General features: G+C 37.0%; 1 long non-coding RNA gene across 1 annotated transcript in view; it reads right to left on the reverse strand.

The window, feature by feature from the left end:
- Positions 1 to 14,013, reverse strand: part of LOC101750820 — a 571,434-nt gene extending 557,421 nt beyond the window's left edge. Inside the window, exon 1 of the long non-coding RNA XR_006940028.1 lies at positions 13,796 to 14,013. This is a non-coding gene — a long non-coding RNA (uncharacterized LOC101750820). The remainder of the gene's footprint in view (positions 1 to 13,795) is intronic.
- Between the last annotated feature and the right edge of the window lie 1,758 nt (positions 14,014 to 15,771).

The following is a 15,771-nucleotide window of genomic DNA, read 5'->3' on the forward strand; positions in this document are numbered from 1 at the left end:
TTGCATTTAAAACATCAGCTGATTTGATCTTTCTCAAAAAAGCATTAAGACTTCATGTTGTTGGGCACTGATCATGCTGATTTCCAGGCAAGAACATTATGCTAGTATGAGCTTTAGGAAAGTCTGTCAATCTTTCTTTTGTTACACTCCTCAAAAATATCGAAGCAACTGCTTTGCCAAACATTTGAATTTAGCTGAGAAATAAGAATATAACCTTGTCCCAACTGCATAGTCCTTTGAAAAAAGTTAACACCACGTAAAACAACTGAAAAATATATAGACACACACATATCTGTGTCTATCTATATATAAATAGTCATTTGTTGCTGGGAAATTTCTCTACTACACAGTGTTATTCTCCTTTTTGTATCTGTCGTGGTTTCCATGGACATAAATAGGAGGCATTACTGTCATAGTGACACACATAGTAGATTTTAGAAGAAAACACTTCTTGCAGAGTGTCACAAATCCATCAAAGTGTTTACTGTTGGGCACAGCAGAGGTCAGATAACACAGCAGGCAGGGCGGCAGCCTCACCAGCCAGGATCTGGTACTCGCAACCCCAGGCAAGGTGAGCAAAGCAGCCCTCCCTCCTGCCATCATCTGCATGGCCTTGCCCTGGGTCCTAGCTACGAAAGCCTCCCCAAAAAGGAAATGTGCTTAAGGGGGCTCTCACACAAAGGGCAAAACGTGTCTTCTGGCAATGTGCTTGTTCTCTCTTACTCCTGTTGATCTGTTTTTCACAGGTTTGTTTACTTATCAAGGAGAATCGGGGCTTACTGTTCTTTCCTTGGGCCCTATTATCCTTGGGCTGGAACAGAAGCTGTGAAGAGTATGTGACAGATAACTGACAGCAAAAGCAGAAAAATTAGTTGCTTGGCTTAAAAAGTAAAACTGATACTTCAGCTCCATTGCAGGTAATAATTGATCACATTCAATGGCAGGACCCGTCATCCTTCATTTCTGTCATTCGTCATCTTTGAATGAAACAAGGTAAACAATAGCAACATCACAGCTATTTATGGTCAATAACCAGGAAAAATCTTTCCACTTCCAAGTTTTAATGTATCCTTCCACACAGCAATTTGCAAGCCTGTGCTTAAAACCCAAAGACTTTGAAAAGCTGACTTCAGTAGCAGATGACAGCTTCCAATTCCTACAACTGACCTATTTTTTATCTCCCGTCTTCCACTTACTAGCAAAAAAATGTCTGTATTCGCACACGCGTAAAAGAAAAACAGGATAAACTTTTAATTGTATAAGACTTCAGTCTCTTTAGTTTTGATTATTTTTCTCAGTTTGGATTTTGACCCAGAAACCAGTAATTTCAGAACATACTCTGTAATCATACTTAAGTTGAACCTAAGCTGTACAAAAATTATAAATAAATTTTCTATGTTTGACTTCAATTATTTTTAAACGATCTCAGATTGCTGTCCAAATTAAATACTGTCATTTGTCCTCAAGTGTGAGAATGTGTCATTGATGCTACATCTGAATGCTTTATGTGTGGGACTTTCAAGACACCATCTGTTAGTTGAAATGTGACACTGATACACTACGTGGTTTGCAGTTGCACAGTAATTGTCCATTAGTCCAATGTAACAATATCAGAAGGCAATATGAATCCTGCCACTGGTCTCCTGTGCATCTTCATAGTAATTTCTTGTGGGAAAGATATGGAACGTCCTTAATTTAGGAAGCAGGATTCTTGATTATGTCATTAATTCAAGCATGTCATTACTACTGGATTAACCTTTAGCTCTATGATCAATAATCTCATGCTTCAGTACAAACTAGTTTGTTTTTTTTTTAATACTAGATGCAATTGCAAAGCTCCAGTCTGCATTTTCAACCATTCTTGCATGAAAGTGATGAAATTAAATCTGCAAAAGCGCATTTAGAGTGTCACCATATTTTCAGTTCAGATATTATGAACCTGTGACAGCCCCTGCAGGATCTCACGCATACTGGAGTGGGGGTGGATCAATCTAGGTCTTGCTGCTGCAGAAGTGCAGACCTCTTATACTGAGTATCAGATACAGCGCTATATCATTAACTGAAGCCAAAAAGATAGCAAGCATTCTTCAATTCTGGAAGGTCTCAATGCCTGAATTTTAGAGAAATTGCAAGCACTAGAACTTTTGCACATTGCCATAGCTGCAAGTGTGTCTCTGTTAAAACACCTAAAAAATCAAAGCCATGACAATATAGTCTTGAATATGGCAACATATCCACTGCCTCCTGTAAAAATTACTGTCCTGTGAGTAGACACAAGAAAAGATTTCCAGTGTTATTTTATCTCCTTTTGTGCACTGGTTAAGCAATTGCTATTTAGTATCTCGGCATACACAATATTTATAAGAGCTCATTACTTTCTCAGAAATCCCCCTCTGGGGCTGCCTATTTCCATGCTTGGTCTCAGCCCAAAGGTTAATTTGTTTGGAAATCTGTTGTGAAATACTATTTATTTCCTCGAAGAAAAAAAAAACAGACTTTTTAATCTTTTCTTTCCTGAAACCTATCAAAACAAACGCTTACAAGCAATTTGAACATCATCTCTGCATGCTCAGAAGCATCTGCTAAGATATTAACAGTTTTTAATGAACCCCCCACTGCTTAGGACATTGCAATGATTAGCACTGCAGCTTGCCTTGGCAAACCCAGGGTACTGATGGGACAAAAATGCAGATAAAAAACCGATATGATTTACCAAAGGGGAAAAAAAAATAACAGTCTTTCAAATAATGAAGATTCAAGACCAAATGGTACAAACACTCATTGTTGAAATTTGGATAAAATTCTCAGCTGGTGCCTTCAGTTTTAACTGGCTGAGAGTCTGTCCTATAGCGCTTACTGCTGGGAGTAGTCACATTGATTTCTATTCCACAGAAAATCAATTGAACCTACTCCCAGCAGTAAGTGCTGCTCTTAGCTATAAGCACTCACCACCTCAGTCCTTAAGAATCTGTTTCTGTATTATCTCTGTGCCATTGTTTTCACCTATTTTATCTTCAGCCTTCAAAGGCACGTCACTAGGTAAACAACAAAATAAGAAAACAGACTCACGCTCATCTGCCTGAATTGATTGTCATTAGCCAGAAAGACCATTATTCTAATGCAACGTCAACTCCAAACCTGTGCAGAATTGCAGAACTGATATACAATGAGTAACCATGGTCAATGCTAATCCAGGCCTACATTTGAGAAAGGAGCGCTGACATCCTTTGGTTATGTCATAGGATAACTCAGGTTGGAAAGAGGCTCAGAAGGCTGGGAGTCCAACTTGCACAAAGCAGAGTCAGACTGTGTTTTTAGGGAATTATCTGGTTGGGTTTGGAAGATCTCCAAGGCGGGACACCATGCAACCTATCTTGGCAATCTGTTCAGCTACCTCACTATCCTTATGAAAAAAGTTTTTCGTTTTATCTAGCCTGAACCTCTGCTGTTAAGCCCCTTGTCTGTGTATCCATTCAGTTAGTTCAGGTGGTGCAACAGCAATTTAGGATACAAATGACTAACAGAGCAAACAAGACAGACTTCAGGTAAATGATTATTTTCCCCGATGCCTTTGCTAACATATCAATTACCCTTTTGGAATTATAATGAGCTGAGAGGAAGAATGATTGTCTGATTAGCTAACTGCACTGTTTCTGATCCAATGGGCCTTGATTTCCCAGCTTTTGTCACTAGCAACGTACAATTTCAAGTCATTTTATCTGTTATCCCAGCTTTTAAGTGTTTCACATCCAAATGTTCTGTTTTGAGCCCTTCCTCTCATTCAAAGTCCTGCGAATTGTTTTGCATAATGAAATTACAGCTTACTAAAGCATAAAAATCAGAATAAAAATTTTGAAGCTCTAAAATGAAGTAGCACTTCATTTTAGGAGAATGGAAAAATACCTTTCTTCTTTTCCTAGTAAAAACATAAGGATCAAATATTTGGGTTTGGCTAACTTGAGTTTCCCTGTTACAAATAAATCAACTTATAGACAGAAGGTCTAGCAGGTGAATCAAAACAAAAATCTTCCTCCTGACTCAGAAAAGGCAGAGATAAACTTGTCTAGCGGGGGTCATTTCTTGTAATTCCTACGTCCGCATTTTGTCAGAATAGATTGAGAGCTCTGGTTGAGGATGCGAACAAGAAAAAGATAAATGAGGATGCTATGCAGATGAAGTGCAGTGGCATAGAACAGGCAGATATGGCATACACAAAACAACAAATATTCAAAAGAAACTTCCAGAGTTGTGCAGCTAAAAAAGTTCCAAGAGATAAAAGCAAAATATTTTAGTAGGTGATATGTCATGTTCTTTTCCCAGTTACTAGTCAAAATAATCTTACTGCTACTCCTAGCCCACATGCAGAAGTAAATCAAGTTGTCTTCCACCTTTAAATCAGCAACTCACGTACTACAGAAGGATTTGCATCATTTCTATAATTCCAATTTAAAGCTGCCATTCTACATCCTTGATAATTTTTCATATAGCCATAGCTGGCTAATCAAGAGTTGTTTATAATTTTACATCTTTTCTCAAAGCAATAAACAGCAGTAAACTTGTTGCATGAAATATCCTTACATTTGGATTAGCCTGAATACCCATTCAACATCTGCCTAATCCAGGGGATTATAAACCTTTTTTTATTATTTAAAGGAGGGGAAAAAAAGCCCTGAAACAGTATTACCTGACATTATATGTATATTCTGTACACCTATATAAAATATCTATATAGAATATACATTCTATATTCTAATGTGTAGATGCATACGTTTGTGTATGTGTGTCCATAGAGAAGATACAAAATGAAGACAATGGTACATATGTATTGTCAGAAATAAAGCATCTTAGTGTTGGAGCTAGGAAATGCTTTTATTTTCTGCCTCACAGTTTGGAACACTTTCTCTTTTAGTGGAAGAAGGCTTCTTTCCATGTTTGCTGCATATAAAGTTGCCAAAGTACCTTTTGTCTAGCTAACTATGATGGATGGAAGTCTATTAACCACTCAATCAGCTGCAATAGGCACATTAGTGGCCAAGAGAATAAATATGACTGTCTTAAATTTTTGACTGTTAAAATTGACAGGGAAAATGGGACAGATGGAGCCAACACCACCACACTTGTGTGAAGTATTACGTGTCCAAGCAATAAGCTTTCTGCATTTCTTTCATGGTTAGAATTGACAGGTGGTATATGTCACAACTTCTATCTGCACATTTCAAGACTTCTCATACTTTTTAAGATTACCCTAGGAATAACTATTATTCAATTACCTGGGATGACTTGCATTAATTTTATTTCAACGTTAGATTAATGGCCTCATTAGTTTTTAATTGGAGGTGAGAAAGTATTATCAGTTTTGGCCATAAACAGAAATATTTAGCAGCCCAGGCCTTCATAATTTTACAATTTGTAGTTGTATGCTCACATATGATAAAGATCTTCCACTCCTGATGAAGCTTCAAATGTTTACTTACTGTGGTTTTCAGTGCATATTAATATGTAAAAAAAAAATCACCATAGAAGGGAAAGCAAATATTACCACCCACTTTACAGTAATTGAGATTCTGCTCTGTTTCTAGTGAAAACTAATACCTTCAGAGATCACGTAAAAACACTGTCAGGAGAACTAGGACTGAGATACCACACATGGAGATCACACAGCTATGAATATAAGGTTGCTCTGTCTATAGATTAAGGGTTCCAAATATATATACACATAAGTTCTACTTAGGACCAATCTGTGGCTTATTTTTCAAAAGGAGAAGAAATACTGCTGTATGGTGAGTTAAAAGCTGGCCAGATGGTCACTGGATAGGTGTCCATATTAGAGGACCAAACTACATCCTTTCATATGATAAAAACAATGCGTGTTTTGTTTAGGCTCCCAATCAATTTTAATTCATTTTTACCAGACAATACACCAGTATCTAATGATTACTCAATTAACCTTGGAGCACCATAGTAACCAGTGAATCTCTAAGAAGTGTAGTGACATAAATGGATTCTGAACCAACAAAATAACATGGATCAAACCGCATTAAAATGAAATGAAAGCAATAAAAGCAAATTCCCAAAGCCTTCTATCTTCCTAGCTTCTTTTAACAGTAATTAGCAATGAAATTGGAAGCATAAAGTGCAATTTTCTGCTAACGTCTACCTAGTAACAGGGAAAGACGTTCAGAACAGCTTGAATGGTTTCCAGTGTATAAATTGTAGGTAAGGAAGATTTAAGATGCAAGTTGATATATGTAGTTTGTGGAACTAAAGGAACAACAAAAAAAAAAGATACATTCGCAAAACATCTGCTAAAAAGATCAATAGTGGGTATGGAAACTAGCAGACCACAAAAGAAACTAAGTCTAGAAAAGGCTGACAGGTAGGAATGCTCAATATTCAGTGTCAATAAAAATTAGACCAACAGTAAAGATAACACGAGAGCTGAGGATTCTCAGCTAAGAACATATGGTTCTGTGAGCTGAATGTTAACACAGAAAGCACTAACAACAAAAGATTTAACTTTTTCATCTCAGCAAAGCATTCTAAGTTGAAGTAGAAAAAAATATCATCTGGTGCCACTGACTACATCATAAAGAAAATATATTTTAAGCCCATATACTGGAAATGTTCCTTCTGTTCGCCTTATAGCAATATTATGAAACACCAGAAGTAAGGATGCACATTAACATCCTATCACCAAGTGGTTCATAACTAAACCTGCTTGAAATATTCAGTTCTTGATTGTTCCTTCTTTACAATATCCACAGAACAAACTTTGAAAAATCTTTAGCTGATATACAATATGGTATGAATTCATAGCACTGTTATATACTTCCACTGCGCCATCCTGTATTTAGCATTATTTTTTAAACACAGAAATCAGAAAGCATAAAGCATTAACTGGAAATGAGTGTGGGTTTTAATAAAAGTCATGGACCACTTCTTCCATGTACTGTTCTATCTGCAGAAAAACTTTAGTTGTTTATTATTGACCAGAAAATGTTGCTGAACCAAGGTTACTGTTACTTATACTCGCCAAACAAACAAACAAATCACATAATGGTATGACAGACATGACAAAGAGATGTTAAATATCAGCTTATTTGCAGGAAATTTCATACTACAACACTGTCTGTTTTCAAGACAAGCCTCTTCTCTAGTATTTGCACATATTGGTAACAAGAATAGATGTATTCATTTAGACTTCCCAGCTGTCACTACATAATCTTTCTAGATTTCAGAAACAAGATTAATATTCTTAACACATGCCCTACCACCAAGTTCCTGACCATCACTCTGCAATCATCTGTTTAGTGCACCATACCACATGACTGATGTGTACCACAGAAAAGAGAAGGTTGTAAAACTGTAGTCATGCTAAGAAAGGCTGCTCTTACTCTTAAATCTGAGAGAGTTAGTCCTTTCTTCTCTCTCCTCAGTACCATCCCATGAGATGACTGTAGTAGTGAATGAGATTCAACATACTTAGCCTATCAAACTGTTGCTTCCTGCATTGATGGTTTGGAACTTATATGTGAAGATCCCAAAACACATAAGACATTCATAGCTGAAAGGCATAGACCTAAAAAAGGAGTACTGAGAAGTGTTTGAACAGATTTAAAGTCTCCCAGTTTTCTGCAAGCTATCTATAGCTACCTTATAGTCTTCACATAAATATCCTTCTCCATGCAGCATTTAAACATGCCAGACTGACGCTATGTCACTAGGATATGGAATCACTGAAAGGGCTGGGAAAAAAAAAAACTCTTTACTGCATAACATAATGACTTTTTATCTTCATAATTTGTTAGAAATCACGGAGACACTGAAGTCACTGGCCTGATTATAGGAAATTACTGCAAAAGCTTAGAGAAATGAAAACTGGATGGAATTCAAGAGGAAGTTTTTTCTTAGTATTTGCTAAACTTTAAGCTCTTATCTGCTCAGTGCTTTTTGTTGGAGAATGTTTTGAATTTTCAAACTTTTGTCACAAGCCATAGAAGTGGATTTTATTGTCTTCCAGTAGGGCAACATTGTTTCTCTTAACACATTTAAGTTATAGTCTGTCTGGTCTACAATATTTTAAAATCTTAAGCATAACATGATAAAGACAGTGTTAACCCAATTGTATGCAAAACCACATCACTCATCTATTATATTTCCCATTCTTACTAATTTCACAGAGTATTTTGAATTGTTCATGGCCCAAAAACATGATGCCTAACCTTATGCTCCATAAATGCACATTTGAATATAACCTTGAATTTCACGCTAACCTGGAAGAATTATTTCAGGATCAGAATCTCCACAAAAGTGAGCCTGTACCCATAATACATGACTTGAGCAGATAGGAAAGGGAACCTGTCACAATTCAGTCTTCTCAGCCTAGAACAGCCAAGCCTGAAGCCTGACTGATCTAAACTACAGCAGGGAGCCAGAGAGACTGCTGTATCAGGTAAAGCTTGCAACTGGTTACACTCCAGTTTGCTTTATCTAGTTCCACAGCATTACCAAACTGGAAAAAGGTGTTAAACTGGAAACATAGGATCCACCCACTCACACCAGGCTGTAGACCCACTTTCTAATAGCCATGTTTTCAAGACGTGAAACAGTTCACAAAACCTCCAGCATTTTTGCTGCATCTAAGAGATATTTGAACACTTAAAACTGTATGCTGCAAAACACACCACAGGCGGACACTTCTATCAACAGCCATCCGCAGAAGTCCAGAAGCTGAGCACTAACTCTGCTAGAACAAGGCTGCATCAGTGAAACTAAATGCTGCTTCTATAAGCCCATTCGATCAAAAAACAAGCTACCTTTTTCTAAGGGACAAGTTGAACAAACCTGCTCACCCAACTCTAATTAATAATCCAAGCACCTTTATTTATGACACCAAATGAGCATAGAAAATTAATTTACTACTTCATTCAGTGTTGAATGGAGCTCTTGAAAGCTATATTTAATTTTTACTCAGGTCATCCTACTGCATTAATTTCCAATGCATTTCTTAAAACATTTGACACAGCAGTTTCTTGTGTGACCCAAAGGAACGTAATAAAATCTGAAAATATGCAAAGGTAGAAGTCTTCATTCTTCTGTGAGATTCCCTAAAGACGAAGCTGGAAGAAACATCTTGATTTGTTATGTATTCATTAACCAAAATTACATAACTCACAACGGATGCTTGCTGCTAAGATGCTGATGAACTGTTGGGGTTTAGTTCCATAAAGCAATTGAAAATTTTACATTCTGGGTGACATCATAATTTTAGTATTGTAACATATAGAAGAATTTTTAGTACTTTCCCACAACATTGCTGCATCTTTTCAAAAAAGGTCAAAGAGTTATTTTTAGTAGGATTGGTGTTTGGCACTAGAATTTCATTAATGACAATGCAACTCCCTGACACAAATTTTTCTTTTGAAAGCGTGATTTTAACCATACAAATCCAGTTTATTTCCATGTATGTTTAAACGTTCAAGAAAAGGCAACAGAATTCTGGAGATGTTTAGTATGATTCAGCACAGCATCCCTTGTGAGCAGTAGATCCACACACGAAAGCAATCCTGCTAAAATCTCACTGACACTGATTTCTCAGATGCGATGGGTAGTTCAACTATGTGGGTAAACACTGCAACAAACCAACTAAGAGACAACTAGTATGTTCTTGAGTCTACTTGAATGTTTGTGACAGTCAGTCCTGATTAATTAATCAGCCAAAATTAAATACTTTTTCATCTCTAAAATGAATTCCACATTTTTTTTTTAGAGTAGTAAAAATATAGATGGATTTTGTTTCCCTCCAAGACTCCTGTTCCACTAAATTGAGGGTCTCAAACTTTTCTTGGCCACCAATACACATAAAAGATGACATTGCTATTTATCTCCACATTCCCAGTTTGTATGACCACTAAGTGAGCTCTGACCTTTGCACCTTCTCCACACACTAAGGCATTAATTCCAAGTTCTTCCCAAGTAACCACTGCTTTCTCCTTCTGTATACTGCCTTTTTATTTGAACTGTGTTGGGAATGCCCTGTTCATCAATACTGGCTGTCTGCCACAAGCAGTTGACCTATTGCACATTGCAATGGACCATTCTTGTGCTTCAAGGAATCTGTCCTTGAAGATCACTCAGCTACCTTTGACACTCACATTAAGCCCTCCAGCCCTGTTTACCATAGGATCCTAACAAGCAGATACCTAAATAAGCCAAAAATGTGCTCTTCTGAAGTCAAACATCACAATTCAGGTATTTGTCTCGTACTCCCACTACTTGACTAGCATACCGGAACAGACAGGTTTCTTAAGTATGTATTTGTAGTGAGGACCTCTGGTGAATATGAGTTGTTAGATAACAGAAGGAAAGAAATATGAGGGTGAAAAGAGGCACATTCCTTTTTCCTTTGCTTATTGCACTCTAAGAACCTCAGACATAATTCAATCTACAAAGAAGTATTTATGAGTTTTATATCGCATATATTTCTTCCTTTCACTACAACGCCTTATAGAGCAAAGGCAAATGCGTGGGGAAAAAAAGTGTTTCAGCTCAAATGTTTAAGAAAAATTTAAGTTTCCAACAAGTATGTTAAAGAGATGTATCTATCAGTGAGTAAACACCAGATCTGTTTTGTGATATTAGATGCCTGGTTGAAGTACAGATTCCTTCTGTAAGTTTCTATTTTGCTTAATGTTTTAGCATGTAGGTTTGAAAGCATTATAATACTCACATAAATATTCTTTTTTTAAAAATACTAGTTAAAAAGAGATAAATACATTCTGATATATATTTATCCATAGTAAAAAAAAAGCATAATATCCACTTCAATGCAGAAAGGGCTCTAGTTTCAAGATAATATTCCATGAAGTATGCATTGTCATGTGCATAGAAAGGAAATCAGACTGCATTACAAATGCTACCTGAGAGAAATGAAACCTTAAAATTTGATTTCTAAGCAAAAAATAAAAAGTCACCCTGAGAATAGGGAAGTACATTATAAACAGAAGTTTATTCTGTAGTCATCCAGAAATTGTGCATCTACCATCTTATTAAATCACAAATTCCCTTGATCTATAACAAAATAATGCAGGCTATGTAAATGGGTATGTAAGCCATAAAAGGAAAGTCCAAGAGGGCACACCCACCACCCTTGTAAACAAGACAGACTGGCTGGTAACAACAGGTGAGGAAAAGGCTCGGATACTCAACCACATTTTTACGTCAGTCTTCATTGGCAACTGCTCCTCACATGCTTAGAGCAGATGTCCTTCAGTTATTTCAAATAGCAACAGTGCAAGCTGCTACATCTAGAACATCTCCGCGTGTTCACACACTCTAAGCAGAGATCCTGATTTTGAGTTTTGTCAAGTGACTCAAATATTTAAAACACCTTTACAATTATATATGCATTTACTGCAAAGAAAGATACTTTGGGGGAAAGGAACAGGAGGGAAGGTGTGTCTCTTTTCTAAATGTGAGTTTCAAATTTTGTGGCGAAAGTCACAATTTCCTGAGCAGTTTTCAATGCATACACTGAAATGTTTTTGTGGTTCTTGTCTACCTGAAACAATGCTTAAACTGAAAGCTACCAAGCTGTGGTCCACAGAATAACATAGATCACACATTTTTGAGGCTGAGGTAAGCAGCAGTCACATCTTTGGGGCAAATTGGTGGTTGCTTAAGTGTGATCCATGATCTGGAGAACTTGTAAGTATTGTCCCAGCAAAGATTATACACGGATGGAACAATGGATCAATTGTAGCACTGTTAATTTAAGCTTGATTGCTATGAAAACACAACTTCCAAACATTAAGATATATAACCGCATAGCCTTAGATTCTTCTTAAAGGGCATCAATCATTTTCAGCTTCAAAAAGACAAAGAAAGGAAAGGTCATCTTCCCTCTCTTGCAGCCAGGGAGAGGAGCCTACTGGGATATTATTACATGGACAAGTCAAGAAGAAGCCATCTAGATTGTGGATTCACTATCTTCAAGCTGGCTACAGCATATGCCTCTAGGGATGTTTCTATGCTGTGGCAGGGATGAGATAGCTTCCACTCTCCTCAATGTACAGGGATTTGCATTTAGCAAAAATCAAGCTCACAGTGGAAAGCTAATTCAAAATTACTATGCCTGAAAAAAATAACATTTATTTTTCCCTCAGCTATTAGGTTTCATTAATCTTTCTTCGCAACAGTTGTTATAGGTAAAGTTTATCAATTGCCTCTCTATAAATTAATTAAAATATTTCTTTTAAGAATGTACACAACAACCATAAACTCATCCTTACAGGAAGAACCTGTTTTCCCAAAAGTGCTTTTCACTGAAAGCATCACAACACACTTTTCCTTGAGATTTTGTCACAGGATTCCCATAGAGTCTGTCACGTAGGAAGAAGTTCTTCAGCACATGAATGCAATTGTGAGGATCAGCAGATATTTTGCTGACCTTTGAGGAAAATTAAAGTTATGTTACAAATATTAGCTCTAGGATGCTAACATGGCAAAAGAGGGATTTTATACTTGCTAACAGCATCTTTAGATGGCAGTGAGAAACATAAGAGTGTCAGCATATTGTAAGAGATGATTATAAGATAAGCTATCTAGACTTGAGTATTTCTGTTTGCAACAGCCTGTTCATGTTAAGAAATACACTACAACGTCCTGAGATATTTTTCTTCTTCATCTGTAATTTCTTACTAAGTGTCTCCATTCCCCCCACCCCCCCCCCACTCCCCTCTTAAAATATTCACCCAGCATTGGCACATAAAATAATTAGCCTTGAGGCGAGTTGGGCAATCAAACATACTACATTCAATACTAAGATTATTAAGCATTTTACAAACTGTTTTCTCATCTTCTAAGCTCAATAATTTCCCATTTCTCATTCATCGCATTTTATCTGTGAGACTGTCTAAAAATAAGATACCTCAGAGAAGACTGCTTAAGAAACAAAATAACAACAGCCTTATTTTCTTTGTATTCAGTTATTCAGATCACATTACAGCAGAAAGAAGACTCACTTATTGTAGCTTAATATGAACGACTATCCATATTGTCTAATGCAAAAGAGTTTCCTAAAAGGGTTGAAAGGCTGGGTAGCTCAGTACAAAAATAAGGAGTAGAAGTCAGCCTTCTGAACATCAGCACACCATTTTCTCTACTTAAACTGTACTACTAAGAATACTAGAAACTAACACCTTTTACTTCCAGCAAATGAAATATTCTACTTCCCTCACAAAAAAATATGTGTATTTTAAACAAGACTCGCTATTCAGTCTCTTTGATGCTACCCATGGTTGCCCACGGTCCATCAGCCATCTTGTAAGCATTTAAGTGAAAAAGAAATATATATGTTTCCAAATTGCAATTAATTAGTAGGATAAGCATTTAAGTAAAGAGCTTCTTGTTTTATAACATTCAGTAATGAAATATTAAACGTCTGAAAGTGTACTGTCACGGATATACGAGCCGGTCAGTATGTTCTAACTTTATGAAACCCACATTGCAGATGAAGGTTCAGGCTAGCCCTATGTTCTCCTAAGGAAACACCTCTGCTGTTGAAGCAAGTTCACCTCTTCCCTCCCTGCCTGCAGCATCTCTTTGTTCCAGTCTTAAAAAAATAAATCACTCTTAAAAACCAATGACAGTACAAAAGCTTCAACTCTTTTTTTTTCTTTTTGTCCAGAAAATATGTTACCAGGTTAAGAAGTTACATATAAGTTACTTTTTCTCTACACAGGTACATTGTAGAAACACATAACCCTGAAGCTTTCATAGAAAATAAACACCTTACCTGGTGAAAGTCTCTGGTGACAGGGCTGTGTGGGCAGAGGCTCAGCTCACCAACAGATGCAGGTAGGTGCTCTGGCCAGCACAGCAGCTCCACAGCAGCCACAAGCACCAGCCACAGTCCCACAACGTTCAGGCAAAAGCATAGTAAAAAGTCAGAAGTATAGCTGCCCTAAGCAACAAATAGCAGAAAGAAAAATTCTGAGCAGGCAGACTTACAGCAAGGCTTGGGAAAGTGCACCTGAGCTTAAAAGAGGCCCCTGTCATGGACAGCAGGTGTGGGCACAGGTGAAGCTGATCAAGGCAATCAGGGTCAGAGGTGCCTGCAGGGTTGCCTGCTGCAGAATTAAGGAGGGGGATGCATTTATCCCTCTGCTGAATATTAATCTGTTTGGGAGTTAAAAATAATATTAATAATTTTTTTTTAAAGCAGAGAATTAGTCCATGACTGAGAAAACCACTGAATGACAGTTATCTGTTTTCCATCAAGAGAGATGAAATTTGTTAATTTGTCTTATTTTAATCAGCATCAAGTATATAAAACAAACTGTTACAGATCATTGCTACTCAGGGGGTTGATGACAGTCTCTTGAATACATCTGTTCTTTAGCTCATTAGTAAGCTTCCAGAAGAGTAAAATAGATCTTCTTTCATTTACCCCAAAGAATAAGTTCCGCTATGATCCTCACGGGTCCATTTCAAATCAGGATACATGATGATTCTATCAAGATATGAGGGCTGCTCCAAAAGCAATGCCTCCTATTTAATTACACTAGCCCATGACGACAGAGGTGGATGTTGGTGATATGGCAGTAGAGGCTGAACCTTCCCACCAACATTCTGTGGTACTTTGTTACTGTGTGATTTACTTGCTGACCCTTCTTTGGAGTAAGCCCAGATATAACCTGCTGCTTTTACTAGAGATTCTTTAGTTTCTTATTGCCATCTCCCTTGATTTTCATTCATCATGCCTGCTCTGAAGTCTCAGCTGAGCTTGACTGAATTCACAACCATTTTCATTTTCGTCATTTTACCTCTTTTATTTTCTAGTATAATTTAATTTATGCCCAATTGCAGTTCATGAAGGTTTCTGCATTTCTCTTCACTGGACTTGGCTCCTGGAGTAAGGATTAAAATGAAAGGCAGGATGCTTTGTGCTTCAATTGCTATTTGTGAACCTGCTAAGTGCTGCTTTATATAACATATACAGAATCAACGAGACAAACTATACGGACAGAGCATTTTTTGCAGAAGGTTTACTTGCACTTTCTGTATTTGTGCTCAGAATTAGAATCCATGGGACATGTGCACAGCCTTTCTTTGGCTATTAGACTACCTATCACAAAACATGATTTCATTTACTAATACTGCTTATGCGCTCTCACTTTCCTGGCACCACATGCTTGTTCTGAATTTACAGAAGAGATTACTGTAGGATGGAGGGCAGTCTGGTTCTAATATGAGGGACATTTCTTAGGAAATTACTGCAAGTTCTAAATTGGGTGATTAAGTTTCTTCAGAGAAACAAATCTTCCAGTCAAAACAGAGTTGGGTCTCAGAAGGTGGTGCAATTTCTGCGTCTCTCGGGCTTTTAGGTTTTTCTGTCACCGTTTCTATTACAGAAGACCAATACTTCCTTTCTCCTGTCTTTACAATTGCCTTATTGCCCTTTTTTTTTCTTTTTCTTTTTTTTTTCTTTTTTCTTTTCTTTTTTTTTTTTTTTTTTTTAAGTTGGTAAGCCCTTATGGCAAGTTCTGCTTATACAATGTCTGGTACAAAAGGCGGCTGATTTCACTTCTGACTTCTGAGGTACTATTGTAATACAAATGATGATGCTAATCATATCGGGTGAACACTCAGAAAGAGGGCATTTTAGAAGCTTGATGTAAATCAAAGAAAGAAGAAAAACAACCTTATAAACATGGTACTCTGAAATAAAAGCTATTCACTTTTTATTCTTCATTAGATGCCCCTATTAGT

Source organism: Gallus gallus, chromosome 8, assembly GCF_016699485.2.
Source record: "Gallus gallus isolate bGalGal1 chromosome 8, bGalGal1.mat.broiler.GRCg7b, whole genome shotgun sequence".
In the NCBI taxonomy this organism is placed as follows: Eukaryota; Metazoa; Chordata; class Aves; order Galliformes; family Phasianidae; genus Gallus; species Gallus gallus.